This window comes from Physeter macrocephalus, chromosome 19, assembly GCF_002837175.3.
Source record: "Physeter macrocephalus isolate SW-GA chromosome 19, ASM283717v5, whole genome shotgun sequence".
In the NCBI taxonomy this organism is placed as follows: Eukaryota; Metazoa; Chordata; class Mammalia; order Artiodactyla; family Physeteridae; genus Physeter; species Physeter macrocephalus.
Window position 1 is genome coordinate 8,537,113 of NC_041232.1, and position 18,180 is coordinate 8,555,292.

An 18,180-nucleotide genomic window follows, 5' to 3' on the forward strand; every position below is an offset into this window, starting at 1 on the left:
CACGCACACATAAAGACCCCCTCCTCCCCCTGCTTCTGAAAAGCGGGCCCAGAAGATGGGCCTCCTTTCAAAATCAGCCCGGCGCAGAAAAACGGCTGTGACAGCACAAAGCCGAGATTGAATCAGCGACGGGGCCGATCGCCTGGTGACGGTTACAAATGATCTGATGTGGAAAAGACGGGATCAGATGTGTGCAGAACAACGGCTGCTCCGGCCCCTACACGCCAGACAATGGGCTGCTGAAAGGGCAGGCGAGCGGGCAGGTGGCTCCAGAAGCCCAGGCCGGAACGTGCCGATCGGTGCGGGGCCCGGGAGAGACTTGGCCGTGTCCCTGCACCGACTCACGTGAGGTCTGCTTGACCAGGATGGTCGTTCATGCCACGCAAGACCAGACCCTCCCCAAGTGCCCTACACCTGGGAAGGATGGCCCCAGTGTGAGACCAAGTCCCCAGCTCTGGGCAGCTGGATGATGGCCAAATTTTTCTTGATCAGACTTGTCATTTCCAAACACGAAAAGAGAAATATTACTTTTGTCATGGGGGAGGAAAAAGAACTTTCTCCCTACTTCTTGTACCCCACCGGCCCCCAGCTTCTGCTCTCAGAGCCAGGGGCCATGCCCCCTCCACACACAGCCACCGAAGCGACTCCCACCTACCCCCAAGGGGCGGGGCAGGGCAGGGCAGGGGTCTGAACCTCAGAGGGTGGAACTCCCTGGCTCTCAACCACCTCGTACTGAATGTCGTCCCACCTTGACCCTCTCCACGGCCCCCTGGGAGGGGGCTGGGTCCAGAGAGACTGCCTGGCTTACCCAGGGGTGCACAGCCGGGAGGCGGCCGAGCCTGGGGCCTCACAGACCCAGCTCTAGTCTTCCCACTCTGAGGCCAGGCACAAAGCAGATGCTCAATAAATCCGCACCGAACAGAGGATACACTGGGGCCTTTCCTTCCCGAACACTCCTTGCATGCCCGGGGCTCACAGCTCTCCTCTCCGGTCATCTGCCCTGGCCCCTGGGGTCTCTCCCCTCCTTGTTTCACTGCACAGTTTAGCACTTCAATCCAACAAACCCCTCTGCACGTCTGGAACACCCGGGCCCCCAGAGAACCGAACGGGTGTTTGCCAACGCAGTTGGGTGGGCGGCACATCGGATGGGAGGCCACACAAGCCCCATCCCAAGCTGTGTCCTGGAGGCGCGAGGGCTGGGAATCCTCTGGAAGAGGGGGAGGGCCGCTTCCGCACAGGTCTGAGCAAGGGGCCGCTTCAGCTGGCAGCGACCACATGCTGGAGCCACGTCCCAACCTTGAGCCCCTCCTGAGAGGTGCGGGCACAGCCATGCCTCCCATGCTCCCAGGGGACAGAGGACAAGGGTTTGTCGGAGGCCAGCTGGTGGGGTGGGGGCATGAAGCTGGGTCTGCTGGACTCTCAGGCCTGTGGCAGGGCCGTGCCAAGGGAGGGCTGGGATTCCAAGTGGGCACCCAATGTCCCACCAGCCACCCCTGGGGTGGGCACTGGGTCACCGCCCTCAGGGGGCCACCATGGCCCTGAGTGGTGGGCGTGACTGCAGGCCGAGGCTGATGCCAAATAACCTGAGGCCAATGAAGTTAACCCTCTTACCACCACCACCAGGACGGCGTCCTGCTGGTCCTCACTGTCCAGACCTGCTAGACACTGCCCCCTGCACCGCTGACCAGTGGCATCCAGGAAGGGCCAAACAGCACCGCGGCTAAAGTGCAAACCCAGAACTGCTGTGTTTGTACCCCAGCCCTGCCACTTACCAGTGGGACCCTCTTGAGTCTGAGTTCCTTGGGGCCTCAGTTTCTCCATCTGAAAAATGGGGCTAGAAACCTCCCCTCCCTCACCCAGTCGTGGTGAGGACCGAGCCGGGTGATCAAGTACTGTCACTCAATCGGGGGCAGAGGCTACTCTGTTGCCCGCTTAGCAACTTCAAATCCACTGCCCGCTAGGCGCCCACCACGCTGGCGATGTCCATCCTCAGCTTTCACCGTCATGGACCAGAGACGAACGCAAGGGGCTTGCAGAGGTGAAGGGATTTGTCTGTGGTCCTGCAGGGCAGGGGGAGGGGGCTGGGGAGGCGTCCGCAGCCCTGGCCTGGGGACCCTTGAGCCCCAAGATTTTAAGCCCCAAGTCCTTCCAGCACGGTTTCTCCTTCAACTCCCAGGGACAAGCCCCAGAGATGCCCAGGTGGGGGTGGGAGCGGGGGGATGGCTCCACTCCCAGAGGCTTGCCTGAGCACCGGCTGTGTGCCAGGCTGTGAGGACCTGAAGAAGAATCCGACACCGCAGGGAGGATCACACCCAGCAATCCCAGCCCTGGGTCAGACGGAGCTTCGAGGGAGCCCAGAGAAGCGGGCTCATTCCCAGGACGAGCAGCTTCCCGGCACAGAGGGCCCCTGAGCCCCTTGACTGCGTGCTCCGGGGGCAAGGGCAGCACTTGGCTCGCAGACCAAAGGCCCCCAACAGGGGCTCCTCTGACGAGCCAGGCCTTGGAGGGCCAACTGAACGGTGTGGGGCTGGGAGGGACCCCGGGAGGGACCCCGCCCCGTGGGCAGGTGCCAGAGGTAGTACTTTGCAGTCATTCACCTACCGAATCTCCGAACCTCCCTGCGGAAGGGACCATTATTATCCCAGTCTTCCAGGCGGGGAAACTGAGGCACAGAGAGGGCCAAGTCACTTGCCCAAAGCCATCCAGTGAGGGACTGATGGATCAGGGATCTGAACTCATCTCCACGTGGCTCGGCGATCCTGACCACCACACCCACACAGCCCTCGGAACGAGACAGCGCGCTGGGCAGGGGTGGGCAAGGACTCCAGGGCTGATCACTCTAGGTTCAAACCCCAGCTCTTCCTCTCCAGCTGTGCAGCCTTGGGCAGGTCAACTAACCTCCGCGTGCTTCAGCTTCCCCATCTGAAGGAAGGGGTTCGGATCAGTGAGGCTGAATTTTGGCATACGATGAATTTCATGCGTTTATTAAATTGGAAAAGAAAAGAAAAGAAGTGAAGAACGCGAAAGCCGGTGGACTTACGACAGTGCCCAGCCAGGTGTGGGGACAGTCAGGTCCCTGGCCTAGGGCACATTTTGGCCCTGGGCCGTGGGCTCAGCCTGGCCTGGCCCAGCCCTGCCAGGTGGGTGCCAGGCCTGGGGAGGGGTGGCAGCGGTGTCTCCCAGCCTCGCCGGGGCATGCGCCAGCACGTGCGTGTGCGCGGCTGTGTGTGTTGCTGCAGCAGTTTCTATGCAAACATGTTAATTTGTTTTCATTTTGTGTTTTTTTTCTCTCGCAGGATAATTGGGTGAGTTTGAAGTCTTGGCGAGGCTGCTGATTATAGCTATTTGGGTGGTGCCCTCGTGGGGCTCGGGCCCTGCCTCCTGCCTCTGGCAGTGAAGGCGGTGGCTGGGGGTGCTTTCAGGGGTGCGTGGAGCTGCCGCTGGGTTCTGGGGACTCTTGTTGGCCGGGGATGGGGGAGGCAAGACATCCTGGGAGCCCCATCATTCCCGCCACCCAGACAAAACCACCTCAGTGAAGGGTATAAAAATCCTGCCCGCAAACATCTTTTCTGTGCTCTGTTTGTTGAAGTAAAAAGAAATTGCGACATGGTTGCCAGTATTGGAAAGAAAAGAACTAAAATTCCATCTAAAATTCTCATTGTCTGGTTTCTCTAGAAAACAGACTAAAGCTGGCAGCTCTGGAGCCCACGTTCCCACGAGGCCCAGTGGCAGCTGCTTTGTTCATTGTGTCACCTGGTTGGCCCCTGTGGGTACCTGAGTTTTCCACCCGGGAGCAGGGCACAGGCTTTGGGATCGGGATGGTCCAAGGCTCCAACAGAGGCTCCGCCCGCAGAAGCTGTGTGACCTCAGCCGGCATCTGCCTTATCCGTAAACCCCTGCCTCGCCCCGGGAGGATTAAACCGAGGTGGCCGAGCTTTCAGGAGCATAGTAAGGGCTTGGAAGTGTTGGCTCCCTTGGGTGGAGGAGGGAGCGCTGGGGTGGGACCTGCCTGCTCCTCAGATGTCCTGCACTTGACCCCATCCCCAGACATGCAGGCTTGTCACTGATCTGTTTGTATCTGTTTCTTCCACTAGGCTAGGCAGGGACCTGGTCCTGATGGCCAGGGCTGCGTCTTTGTTTAGACTTCACTGAAGGCCTACTACACGCCACACTGTGGACGGAGAGTCTGGAGAAAGAGGCTTGGGGCTGTGGCATTGGTGAGCAGGGTACAGGCCCAGAGGAGGGACTTGGAGCTCCTCAGGGAAGAGGAGAGTTGGAGTCACCCCTGAAGAGAAGGCATGAGTGTGCCCGCATGAGCGTGGGGTGGGGAAGGCGCTCCCGGTGGGAGCCCCGGCCTGAGCAAAGGCACAGAACAGGGAACGACCTGGTGGGTGCAAGCTGGTCCCAGGTTGCTGGACTATGCCATGGGAAGCCAAGTGGCCTTTGGGGGGCTTCCTGTGGGTGGTTCTGGGCCTCCCACAGGGCTGGGCTCACAGACGGGACTTGGTCAGTGGCTGCAGGCCAGGTGGGGGTCAGGAAAACACTAAGAGCTGGGCTTTCTGGGAAGCTACCTTCCCTGTGTTCCTGGGCTCCTTAGGGCCCTGGGACCCTTGACAAGCCACTTCAGCTACCCGAGCCTCAGTCTGCTTACCTGCAAAATGGGACTATGGCAGGGACCCAGTGACCCAATCCCTGCCATGTGCTTGTGCTCCTAAGAGTTACCCTCACATCCCTGCCACCCACCCACTGCCTTGTCCTCTCACCTCTCCCAGGAGGTGGTAGGGGTGCAGGGAAACCCCAGGCCAGTTTGTGTAGCCTGAGTACGTGCAGGCACTGAGCTCGGCACATTACCTGCCCCCTGGCCCAGCATCCCTGATGCTCCCAGGGGTGGATTCTATTTCATTCTCATTTTTTAAGCCAAGGGGATCGAAGCTCAGAGAAGGTTTAATGGGTAGGGCAGCCCTCAACAGGTCCCAGGCTTGGTCTCCACTAAAGCTGAAGCTGCTAGCCCAGAGCCTGGCCAGGATGGAGGGATGGAATGGACGCCTGGTACCCTGTTGCCCAGGCAACAGAGACAGCCAGCAGCCTTCCTCAGGCCACCCTGGCAACTGAGGTGGCACCTCAAATTGCAGCTCTGGGTCCAGGCCCAAAAGGCAACTCCATGGGAAGAAAAGGCTTTGAAGTCGGCCAAATCCTGGCCCCAGGACCAGCTGTGTGACTATGAGAAGTGGCCTGTCCTGAGCCTCAGTGTCTTCACCTGTAAGTGGGACTACTGCCCTTGACCTGCAGGGATGGTGGAGGGTCTGGCCCAGTGCTGGCGCATAGTAGGCCCATGGCAAACCAGGTTAACGGCTGCCCTTGGCTCCTCTAGCAGCCGGGGCCCCCAGAAAACAAGAGGCAGGCAAATAATGGTGGAAGGAGGTGGCAGGGAGAAGATGACAGGCTCCCTGGCCAGTCCCCTGGGGATGGCAGCAGGCCTCTGTGGAGGATTCAGGCCTCCCCGGTCACACAGGGTGGCAGCTGGCAGCACCCCCTCCCCCACTGAGCACCACACAAAGGGGCCTCTATTCCTGCTCTGAGCATTTGTCCCTGGCCGGCTGGGCTGCACCGCCTCTCCCCACTCCACTGGCTGCCCCGCCTGGCCCAAGCCTGCCCAAGCCTACACAAAGGCCGGTGTGTCCCTGCCAAGCCAGCCTGGCCTCAGAAGACCCCATCCACAGAGAGCTAGAGCGCTCAAAAGGGTCCTGGGGAGGGTTCGTAGAGTTGGCCAGGCCTCACATCCAGGCCACTGATGGGCAGGGGGCTGGAAAGGCATGAGAAGGGCTTTGGAGTGGCTGAACCTGAATCTGGCTCCAGCTTCCCCACTTCCTAGCTCTGCAGCCCTTGATCAGTTTGGACCTCAGTTTTCTCATCTGTACAATGGAGGCAATGATGACAACCTGACCAACTTTCTGGAAAGTGGAGGGTTTGGTTAGGTATGGGGGCCTGGCATGCAGTTAGCACCCAGCACCTCCGAGGCAGATTAGAGGCAACTGGGGGAGGGCGCGGCAGGGAGCATCCCCCTATAGACCACTCCCCTCACTACCTCCATCCAGCAAGGTCTACGTCTTTTGGTGCTGTCCCTCAGGCCTGGGCCTGAGCCCCTTACTGCCCCTGGAGCATCTGCAGGCAGTGGGATGACAGCAGCTACTGTTTATGAAAATACCTACTGTGTGCTGGGACTTTTAGCTCCATCATCTCCTTCTGACCCTACAGTTACCCTGGGAGGGCACAGCAGGGTGGGCTCTGGAGTCCAGCAATCCTGGCTCCACCATTTCTGGCTGTGAGACTCCGGGCCTCACACTCCCTGTTGCTAAGAAGAGCAGCCCACCCTCAAAGGGTCCATGTAACAACTAAATGAGAAAAAGCCTACTTCATGCCTGCAGCCCAGAGCTTGGCCCCAGCCAGCTTGAAATCCTGACCTACTGGGCTATGACCCCCAACTCACAGGTGGGGAAACTGAGGCCCGGCTGGCAAGTGGCACAGGGCCTGGCATGCAGGGGGAGGGCAATAAACCTGATGGATCATTCTAGGAGATGGGATTCAAAGCCAAAGTCTGGCGAACACTGAGCCCCTCTTTTTTCCTTGAGGATTTTGCAGACGTATTTTAGGCGGTTGTCTTTTTTTTTTTTTTTTCTTGTTTCACAGTCATCCTCAGCCTGTGAAGGGTGTGGCTGGAGACCCAGGCCGGGCGCCTGACGCATCTCCCTAGCTGACCCCCAGGAGCCCTCACCCTGCCAACACAAAGTCCCCCTTTCTCCCTTCCATGGGCGCGGGGCGGCCAAGTGAACAGCAGAATCCCCAGTAATTAAGCCGGCGTGCACCATCCGGGCGCCCGGGAACACTGTGGAGTTTCCCTTTTATGTTTATAGCAATTGTATGAAAATGTGCAACACGGAGCGGCACCAGCTGACAAATGAGATGAAACAGACAGGATTCCGGGCCGGCTTTTTTCCGGCCCTGATTGGCATTAATTGTGAGCGTTTACAAAGCACAACTCGGCGCCTGACATTTGCTTCAAGCGAACGTTTCCTTCTAATAGTTTTAATGATTACAACGGGAGCTGGTGATCACTGCCAGGTGGGGAATGGGCTGCCTGGTGTCTGCCCTGGGCTCCTGCCAGGGGCCTGGCTGGCCTGTGCTTGCCCAGGTCCCAGGGGTCCCCTTTCCCCCACTACCTGTTGCAGGAGGGCTGCCCCAAGTACCGGGCCTCAGGCACCAGGACCCCAGCATGCGGCCTGGAGCTGCCAGTTTATGAAGTTGATGGGGAAACCCACTAGCACAGGGATCCTGGTGCAGACCTGGGGGAGCTGGAGGGCAGGGGAGGAGGGAGGAGCAGCACACTTGGCTGGCCTGGCTCTGCGGCTGGAGGGGCTGAGTTTCCTCAGTTTACAAGGGACTAGGAAGGACCCCACAACTCGGCCTGCTGTTTCCTTGCCGTGTGACCTTGGCTGAATCCCAGCCCCACCCTGGGCCTAACCTTCCTCACCTACAATGTGAGGGCCAGGAACATGGTCAGATCAGAGTTCCCGTCCCAACTCGGGCCTCTTTCCAGCTGCATGACCTTGGGAGAGACCCTGGCTCTCTCTGGGCCTCAGTTTTCCCCATCAGTAGAATGGAACTCATAATCCCCACAGGTTGCAGAGTGGTTTCTAGACTCCAAGAGAAAGGGTGTAAAAACCCTGAGTTTCTGGCTGGCCTGGAGCCTGTGTCTCATTCACTCCCCAGAGAGTCCTCCAAATACTTCACTCACTCATGCATGCATTCATTCACTCACTGACTCATTCATTCAATAAACATCAAGTTTCCTGATTAGGAACCTGGGAAGACATCAGTGAACAAAGACCTTCACTTGGGGAAGAGATATGACAGACAGATAACAGAGGCTTTTTACATGTAGTATCGCATCCACTTCTTATCCCCATTTTACAGAGGAAAAAACTGAGGCATGGAGGGGAAAAAAACAACAGTCTGACATCCCCCAGCTGGGATGAGGTGGTGTGACAACAGAACCCTAGCAGGCTGCCCCAGAGGTGAGTGCTCTCAGATGACCAGCCCACTCAGCCCTTCCTGAGGTCCCAAGGAGCGCTGACCCCATGGACAGGGCTCATCTGCCCAGTCAGGCTGGGCACCATGCCAGATGGCCAGGACCAATGGGAAGAGCGGAGTCTGTGAGGCCTGGGGGAAATGAATTCCTGGGGCTGCATTTCCTGGGCTAGAAATGGAAGAAGAGGCGCCTCATACGGGAGCCCCTCTCATGCCCACATTTGCATCAACATTGCGCGGTGCCCATTCCATGCCAAGAAAGAACAGCAGATACTTGGACAGCTCCATGGCACGTGCAAAGGCCCGGAGCCCAGAGAAAACCCAGTGGGTTCAGGAACTTCTGGCAGTTTGCTGAGGCCAAAAAAGCCTCCTCTCAGCAGTCAGGCCCCATGGGGCCTGCTCACCCCTGCCCCACCTAGCCCCTTGACTTGGCCGGGCCCACACTAAAGGAAGCCCCCAGGGTGGATCCCAGCTCCATGCTTGGCTCCAGCCAGAAAAACCCTGGCAAATGTTTCTTTTGGAGTCAGTTTGGGGGATGGGGCAGGGAGAAACGTTTTTTCTTTTTTATGGGAATTTTTTTTTCCCTTTTGCATATGGTGGCACAGATGGGCCCATGATCCATAAAAACTGTTTGCAATTAAACTCCCACTTTGCATGGCTGGATTTGTCAGTTGTGTGAGCCACAAGCACGGGGCTCCACACTGCCGGGGAGATGGGACTTGGGGCAGGGCAGGGCCACATTCTGCAGGACGGGTGGAGGCCCACGCACCTGCTCTGGGTTTGTGGCCCAAGATGATGGTGTGTTGAGACAGCCATGCCAGCTCCCTCTCCGGGCATCCCCCAGCCCTCGCCAGGAGTCGAAGTGTGGCCAGGCAGCTGGGGTGGGGCTTGGCAGGGCTCCCCTGTCCAGCGGAGACTTGGCCAGTGCTGGGTGCCCCGGCTGTGTGGGTAATGAGGGTGGAGAGGGGGGAGGTAATCACCACTCAGCCCCTGCCAGAGACTGGGGCTGGGACCCAGGACAGGCAGGAGGGTGGTCGGGCAGCACGAGCCATAATGGGGGTCCAGCGGGCAGAGTGCAACACCAGGTTCAAGGCTGAGGAGCCAGAACCTCTGGCCCAGTTGGCAGAAAGGGTATCAGGTGGTGCCAGGAAGAGTTGCCAAGGGCCAGAACTGGCTCCTTCCTCATCCCCAGGGCAACTGGCAAAGCCTCTTTGTACCTCTTGGAAGCAGGTAGGGAAATCGAGGCAGTCACTAAGCATATCTCAAGGGCCTGGGCTTCCCCTTGCCACACCAAGGGACCCTCTGCATTTGGAGCCATTTCCAAGGGCTTCCAAAGTGGAGGTGAGGGGCCTGCACCCCTTCCACTAGTCCTGGCCTCAAAATGCAACCCCAGCTGCCGCGCTGGCATGCCTGCTTAATTTGGGTTAATAAATGCATCACTTGGCTTTGGGAAATCCCGCGTTCACTAATAATTGTTCCCCAATGAAAAGAAATAAGGCCCCGATACCCCCTTTCCCCCCACCCCCTCCAAGCTGGGAAAGAAAAGTCATAAAAATAGCTTGTTATCTCACCTATTGAGGCCCCGACTGGATGTTACTGCTAATTGGGTATAACATCCTTGTCTTGTTCTCTTAGAAGCTAAATCAAGAAAGCGCCACTGCTGCGAACTAATTATATCTCCGGCCTGCAGCCTGCAGCTTGTCTCTCCCTTTATTGAGTTAAAAAATGGTCACGAACCTTCATCTTTTATCCCCACCAAGTGCTGGGTCCAGGCTGCCTGCCACGCCTGGTGGTGAGGAGAGCGGACAGCCCTGTGGGAAGGTCTAGGAGGGCTTTGGGGACACGCAGCAGGGTTGCGGAGGGCGGGAAGTCCCTGCCCCAGGTACCTGCCTGGTTCTCTCCCCCAGTCCTCGCCCCCAGGCCTGGTGTTCAACTTTTCCTGGAGAGAGAGACTCTGGCCTCTCTCCTCCTTGCAGCTGGGCCCACGGGGACACCAGGAGCGTTTCAGCCAGGCAAGCATTTTCATTCATTGATTCATTCAACAAACATTTCTTGGATGCCTACCTACTATGTGCCAGGCAAGGTTCTAGGCTAAAGCCTCCAGTAGACCAGAGGTAGCCTCAAGCGCCAGCTGACCTCACCCTGGGTTCGTGGAGGCACTGAATAAATACACTTAGACGGACTGGATCATTCCTCTGCTCCAAGATCTGCCATAGTTCCCTACTAAGGGGGGGCAAAGTCTAAATGCCAAGACCACCACGGGCTCCTCCACAGCCCCGTCCCCTCCCACATTCCAGCCACATCCAGCCATAAACTAGTCCCTCAACCTAAACACTCTTGCCTGTGGCCTCTGAGCTGCTTCTCATGCTGTTCCCTTCACCTAGAAGGACCCCCTTCCCTTTTCCAGAAGGCCCAGCTCTGCCTGTCAGAAGTCCACCAGCCTTTAAGGCCTTGGCCTCTAATGACACCTCCTCCAGGAAGGCTGCCCGGTCTGTCCCAGGCTGTGGACTTCAAGACCTGGATTTGAATGCCAGCTCAGCCACTCAGTAAGTATGTAACCCTGCTCTGCTTAATGGCTCTTAGCCTCAGTTTCCACATCTCTAAAATGGGTTAAGACTTCTTCCTAGGAGTGCTGAAAGGCACACTGCAGGGGGATGATGAATGAGAGGGTGCCCAGGAAGGACCTGGCTCTCCGGAAGAGCTCAATAAATGCTATTCTTATTATCCAGACTGAAAGCATCTGCAATCTGCTTACAGCACTCCATGCTGAGCATGTGATGGGCTGTGCAACTCTGGGAGTTGGAGGAAGGTAATAGACTCTCACACCTCAACAGTCTTCATGGCTGAAGAACAACCCATATCCTCAGAGGAGATTCCCCAGAAGTCCCTTGCTCTGGTACCCTGGTCCTCTGAACCGTACAGAGATGGGCTAAAGGGATCCCTGAGCTTATTGAGGCCAGGCAGGCAAGCAGGCTTCAGCACATAGGCCCCACTGATTGACTGGTGCCGCCTGCCCAGAGCCCTCCCTGGCAAGAAGCCAAGGTCAGGGGAAGAACTCAGCAGGGGAAGAGGGCAGCAACTGACTGGCGATGTCTGCCAAGGGCACAGCAGTGTAAAGCAAGCCAGACCTGCCACGGATTTGCTATCCTTGACATCTTACAGAGGACACGGCTGAGGCCGGGCTAGAGTGGAGGGTGACTTGCTCAAGGTCGTGAGCTCATGAAAGCAACAGCTGGCCCAGAACTGGTCCCCTTAGCTCCTGCCCAAGGACACTCCTGTGACAGCCCCACCCAGCCCAGCACCCTCACAGACAGAGGACAGGCAAAAGCTTGTGTGGATAACGAAGGGGATTCTGTTGACCTGCCATGTGGCCCTGGGCTGAGCCTCAGTTTCACCATTTACACAACAGGGACAAAAACACCCTTCCCAGAACCACATGAGGATGTGGTTGCCAAAGCAGAAAGCTCTGTCTGGCACACAGCAGACACCAGCCGTGTCCTGTGATTCCCATAATAGGTGAAGGTGTTTAGACAGAAGCCCCCAAAGCTAGTAATAGAAAGTGCCTCCTCCTCCAGGGAGCCCTCCCTGAATACTACAGCTAGAAGTAGTCATTTCCACCTCTGCTTTCCTAGCGTGCTTTTGAAAGACTGGGGGCCCCAGAGGGCAGGGGCCCTATCTGGCTTGTTCATTGCCATCAACCTGCCTTCACCCCGCCTCTGGCACAGTGCCTGCACACTGTGAATTCCTATATTGTGGCGAACTACCCACTGTACTGTGATGGTGTGTCTAAAGCCTCACCACCTCTCAAGGCAACTGGGCTTGTTCATCTCTGCATCCCCAGCTCCTGGCAGGGAGCCTAGCACAGAGCGGTGAATCTCCCGGAATGAACGGATGAATAAAGAGCAAAAATAGCAGTTCCTGTTTACTGCCCGCTTGCTGTCAGTTCCTGCCAAGCCTCACAGCTGCCCTCCAAAGTGGACCTCTGGCCCATCTGACAGATGAGGAGACTGAGGTCATGCAGATGCTGAGGGGCAAAGCCGAGCCCCCAGTTCAGGCCTGGGGACTGCAGGCCAGGAGGCTCTGCCACCTCTGCCTCTCCCAGTGCCAAGCTCAGGCCTGGACCCTGCGGGGCAGCTGCCCCTGCCTTGGCAGCGAATCCTGGAGCAGACAGCTGGTGGCTGGACCTCCCTCCTCCTCCTCCTGCTCCTCCTCGGCCCCCTGCCCCATAGACTCTAGGTCAGTAAGTTCTGAGTCATTAAGTCCCCATCCCCAGGAGCCTGTTCAGAGCCAGCCTCGGCCTTATCCCCTGACCTCCCAGGCCTTTGTCCCCTGTGCCCTCTGCACAATGGCAGGGGCTCCCAGGGCCCCAAACAGCTGCGGTGGTCGGGATGCTGGTTTGTTGTGAGGCCGGGATGACTGGCTGGGTCCTGGGCCTGAGCCCACCTAGCTCTGAAAGTCTCAGTCAAGCTCCCCCAAGCACTCCGCACACTCAAGCTCATCCCACTCACAAGCCCGTGAGAAAACTGCTATTACGCCCTAGAACAGATGAGGCAAGTGAGGCCCAGAGAGGCAAAGTGACTTGGCTGAGGACACACAGCCAGAGAGAATGGAGCCAAGGTTCATCCCAGTCTGCAACACCCAAGCCCCCACAGAGGCTGCCAGACTGACCTACGGGCACCCAGATCATATTGCACCCCTCCCTGCCAGACACCTTCCCTGGCTTCCGGCTGCTCTTCCCCTGGACAAGTCAGGTACTTAGCGCAACACTCCTAGCTTAACTGCACATCCTCCGTTTACCTCTGCCCTCTTATAAGCTCCCCCTGCCCCTTTGCTCATGTCCCTGGGTTCTCAAACTCCCTCCTAGTGACATCCCCATTCACTCCATACTGGGCAGATCCACCCAGTCCTCAGGGCCCAGAGCAAAAGCCTCCTCTGCAGGAAGCCCTCCATGACCAGCTGTAGTTTTCCCCTCCTCAGTATCTCTCCTCCAGCTCTGCTCTGGCTCTGTGCATAATTCGAGTCAGTTGCAGACTCATCTTACCCCCCATGGAGGCTGCAGGCCATCTGATTCCTTAGAGCTTTGCCACCCAGCCAGTGGCCAGCAGGGTGCCCTCAACCCAGGCTGATGCCCGTTGTTTACCAAATGGAAACACAAAGGGGTGAGGGAGAGGGGAGCTGGAACCAGTGCCTGCCCTTTCACCCTTCTCACTGCCCACGCTGCACCCCTATTTCTGGCCGTCAGCAGACCTCAAACTTCTGCCCCTCCCTGGCTGTGTGACCTTGGGTAGTAATGTAATCTCTCTGTGCCCCTGTTTCCTCCCTGGTAAAATGGGGGTTAGTAATAGCATCTGCATTTCTTAGGGCTATGACATAAACCCTGGGAGGTATCAGACAGGAGAGATTACTATTATTATGTCTGTCTACACCCCACTCCAGTGGCCAGCGCATGAATTTAGGGTCAGAGAGACTTAGGTCCCGACCGACCACTTATTGGGTGTATAATTCTGGGCAGGTGGCTCATCCCCAGGGCCTCTATTTTTCCCATCTCTAAAATGGTACTAACTCCGCCCCTAGGAATGCAACCCGCCCACCCCCCCACCCCCGCCGCCACCACCACCCCCTGCCTTTTGTTCCAGGCACGCAGTAGGCATTCAGATATTTCTCAACTAACAAACCAACCAACGGCCCAGGTGGAAGGAATCCCTCCCGCTTCCAGCCTCCTCCCTCACCCCACCCCTCCAGCCTCCAGAATCCCCCTCCCCACCCCCAGCCCGTGCAGACTAAAATAGTCATTAGGCAGATTTCAAAAGATGTCAGTAGCTTATAATTATAGTCGACATCCTTCTAAGATAAAAGTGATTACCTTGGATGCAAATCACTTAGCAACCAATCAGGGCGGTGGGCGGCGCCCGCAGAGGTGACCGGCCGGCGCGCAGCCCTCCTCCCGCAGCCCGCCCCGCACAGGCAGAGAAAGCGCACAATAGCTCTTGACACGCAAATGGGTTAACACAATAAAGGCGGCTCCGGCCGCTGCTGGGGGAGAGCAGCAATCCTCGGCCCGCGGGAGGTAATAAGGCGGCCCTTTTGTGTGCGCCTCCCCGTTCTCACCCCCGCCCCCGAGCCCAGAGGAATCTCCGCCTGATTGAATTACGGTCCTTGAATATGAGCTGCTCCGCTAGCTTCCTCGGGTTTGTGAGGGACTGGAAGGCGGAGGGGGCAGAAGGGAGATTGGGCAGGGGGGCCCCTGGCCAGGCCCCAGGCCCCCAAGGGCTCACATGGGAACCACGTGTGCTCACCACGTGGGGTGCTCTGGGAAGGTGGGTGGGAGACACAGCACAGGCAGCTGGAAGGGTGGGGGTCCCTGACCTGCCCTAGGGTCTTTGATCTTTGGCTCCAAGAGGGACTGGGAGAGCCATTCAAGGCCCAGTTCTGAGGATAAGGCTACCAGGGGCCATGAGAATGTGCATTTATGGAGGGCTTATGGTATGCCATTACCTGTGCTCAGCCCTCACTGAATCCCCAACACGAGGCTGGGCAGTGGATGCTATTATCGGCTCCTTCTCACAGATGAGGAAACTGAGGCTCAGAGGGGCAAAGCTACTCACCCAAGGTCACACAGCCAACAAGGTGGACCCACTCCACAGCCTGGCTCTTAATCACGAGCCACTGGGCGTTAAGAAACCCAGCTCAGAGCAGCCCCCGTCCAGAGCAACTGTGAAGCTCAGAAGGGATAGCGGGTGGGTGAGCTTATATGGAATTAGACCTGTGATAAGGATTACTGCGGGTGGAAGGTAGGGAGCTAACCTTGAGAGAGGAGACTGCTCAGAGAGTTGAGAAGGTTTCCGCCCCCCCGCCCCGGACTGGAAGGGATGTCCAGGGTCTCCGTCACTGTAAAGGGAGCCCTCACTGGATCCTCTCCCTGCTTAAATCTCTCCCATCACCTCAGCCTCCAGGACACACCCACCCCAGGGCCACCTCTTCCCCTCAACAGCACACTCCAGCACTCAGGCTTGCTACATGGCCACTCCCAAGGCCCAGAACACTCTTCCACTCCCCTGCCTGGCAGGTCTCTATTTGTCCTTTCTGAGACTCACATGGTACCCATGCTATAGGGGGCCCTTCCTGACCCTCAGGCTGGGTTGGGAGCCAAAGCTGTCATTGTCCCATCAACATCCTTGACCTTCCCACCAGCTGAGTGCCAACCAAGAGGGTCTCCAGAATGGCTGAGGGCAGACTCACACCCCTCCCCGAGGTAAGCCCAGAGGGGCAGGTGACAAGGAGCCTAGGGCTGGCTCTCTTGACCCTTCCTGACAGGCAGGTTTCATGCCATACCTTTCTTACCCCAGTATTGGAGAAAGGGGTGCTGGGGGTGAGAGGAACAGGCTGCCCACAAGGCCAGGACAGAAGATGCTACTCTGCTCAACACTGCCCTGTAGGTAATGGGGAAGCAGGATTCAAACTCGGGTTTCAGTGTGGGAAGGCATCGCAGTGCCTCCATAGCAGATGGCCCCTGAGTCTTACAGGGACCCTTGTCCAACAAGTTGGGGGTGCCTCCCTCCACCCATGGAAGGGGGTGGGAAGACCTGGGGACTCAGGAGCTAAGGCAGTTCAGAGCTGAACCTCTGCAGCTGCCTGGCTGAGCACCCGTAGCCTGTTGCTTCCTCTGTTTGAGCCTCAGTTTCCTCATCTGTAAAATGGGCCACAGCACATAAGCTACTCCAAAGAGTAACTGAGATCCTGTAAAAAGCCTGGCACGTAGGGAGACGCCGGCTAAGCTGGCACTCCCTCCTGCTTGTTGCCTGGTGCTATTGCCAAGCCCAGGGAAGGGAACAGAAGGAATTGCCCAATTCTGACAGCCTCTCCCTCCGCCTTGGCTGTGGAAGTGTAAATACTCCACAGAGGACCTCCGACTGCCTGTGTTTGTGGATCTCTGGCGCGCACTCCGAGTTTGTTTCTAAACTGGGAAGCTTCTAGAGGCAGCGCAAACAGCCCTTCTGCCCACCTCTCCCGCTTCTACCCCCATCTGCCGTTGCTCTGTCCTTGGAAGCCTGTGTGTTTAACGACACCATTTCAGCTGGAAATATCATCTCCCTGCCAAGCCCCCCAAGGCAGCTCCACTGATACTTATCGACCTGTTAAATCTAGCTAGATAGCCTGGTAGGAGAACGGGGAAAAAAAAAGCTCACTACATAGAGACCGGGGCCTGGCTTCTCATAATGACCCCCCCACACCCCCCTCTGCTGTCACCCCACCCCGCACCGCTTAAGCAATGACACAGTTCTCTAACCTTTTCCTAGAAATGTGATCACAGCAGTTTCACCCACATCCGACACCGGCAGCAACTGCTGGAAGGAACTTAGAAGAGGAATCAAAGAGCCAGCAGCAGAATGCTGCTCTGGGCCTTCACAAGGAACAGGGCCAGGGCTGGGGTGTGGCGGGGAAGAGAGGGCTGCTGCCTGACCCCCATCAAAGCTGGCCCCTGGCAGGGGCACGCTTACTCAGACCTTGGCACTGATGGGCCTGATTTACCCTCCATTCACTTAATGAGCAGCACACCGTGCTTGTCAAATCATCTTAAACGCCAAGAGGAGAGTGGGGCAGTCAGGAGTTCAGGCTTGGCCGAGGCCCTGCCATCTTGGGGTCGAGCAGCAGGGGGAACCCCTGGACTGGAGGGGCAGCAAGCAGCAGCTCCCCTGCACCTTCCCTGGCTGGGGGTGGGTCGCCCCTGTTTCCCTGAGCAGAAGTAGCCTGCTTTAAGGCTGGGGGCCCACATCACTCTGGGGACCCTGGGAAGTTCAGCCTGCTGGTTGGTGTTCAGGGAGCTCTCCTCTGTAGCATCCCCTTTTGAAAGCGGAAAGTTGCTCTGCTTGGGAGTCCCGCGCCCCAGGCACTCCAGGCTATATGGGCAAAGCGAAACACCTGTCTTTGGGGGGAGGAGCATCAGCAGGGACAGCTGGCACTGCCTCCCTCCCCCACCCCACTGAGGCACTGGGGATTTAGGTCAGAGGACTGCCGTTGGAGGTGGGGGAAGTCTGCTTTCACCCCTCCACTACCCAAAGGCATCCAGCCTCGCCCCAGGTTACCACGACCCCGCCCCCTCCGGCCTTGGGTCAGGACAAGTCGCGTCGCCACGGCAACCGCAGCGACGTCAGAGGGCTGGCAGTGACGTCACGCCACGACCCCCACTGGGGAAACCATCGTCCCTGCGAGCTCTTTGTAGGAACGCGGCGGTAAGGTGCACCCTGCTACAGTCCAGCCTCAGAGGGCACAATCCTCAACGCAGCCACCTGCATGGTCGGGACACCACGTCCCCCTCTGAGCTAATGTCCCTTTAAGATTTCAGAGGCTACTCGGGAGAAGCCCAAGGTGTCCCATCCTGGGTGCTCCCCCAACCCCTCTAAGACGCGATAACTCCCGAGGAATTTTCGGACGATTGAGCTTTGTCTGTTGGCTTTAGGGGTGGGGTGACCTTTCCTCTCCGGCAGACGCCCCAACCAGGGCTCTGCCGGAGTCCTCACAACGAGGCCCCCGTGTCCACTCTGGCCGACAGGCCGGTCTAGACAAGTTGTGCGCGGGGGGAAAGGGGCAGACAAGGGCCACTGCTGCTTCAGGATCCCCAACAGCCCAGGGCCTCTTCATTTCCATCTGGCTGCCCCGACGCCAGAGGGTGCCCCCAGCTTCACCCCGGAACCCCGCCCCGCGGAACTCACCTAATCAGCCAGGCCGTCGAAGGGCACCAGGTCTCAGCGGCTACGACTCTCCGCTCGCCGGGTCGCAGCCATGCAGAGGTGGCAGAGGCGGCAGAGGCTGCCTGAGGAAGCCCCCTTTGGGGGCCGATGCCTCTCTCCGGGGGGGGAAGAGACGCTGTCGGTGTGGTCTATCCAGTCGCCGGCCCACGCCGTCCGAAGTCGGGGGTTGGGGTTCTCTCGGCTCAGCGGGGGTCGTGCCCGCCCGGGACCCGGGCCGCGCGGGCGCTCAAGAGGCGCATCCTCGCCGGGGGCCTGTGCTCACAGCGTCCGGCGGGCGGCGCTGTGCCTCCCCTCGGGGTCCCGGTCGGGGCTGCTGCTCCCCGGGGCGCCCTCTCTGCCCGCGCCA

General features: G+C 58.2%; 1 protein-coding gene across 2 annotated transcripts in view; it reads right to left on the bottom strand.

Annotated features, from left to right (window-relative positions):
* Nucleotides 1-17,880, bottom strand: part of FAM222A (family with sequence similarity 222 member A) — a 57,180-nt gene extending 39,300 nt beyond the window's left edge. The window contains exon 1 of one of the 2 annotated variants that reach the window (XM_055080534.1): nt 17,796-17,880. The gene's annotated coding sequence lies outside the window, so the exon portion shown is untranslated. The remainder of the gene's footprint in view (nt 1-17,795) is intronic. The other variant, XM_024121079.3, reaches the window with a different exon arrangement.
* Nucleotides 17,881-18,180: the final 300 nt, after the last annotated feature.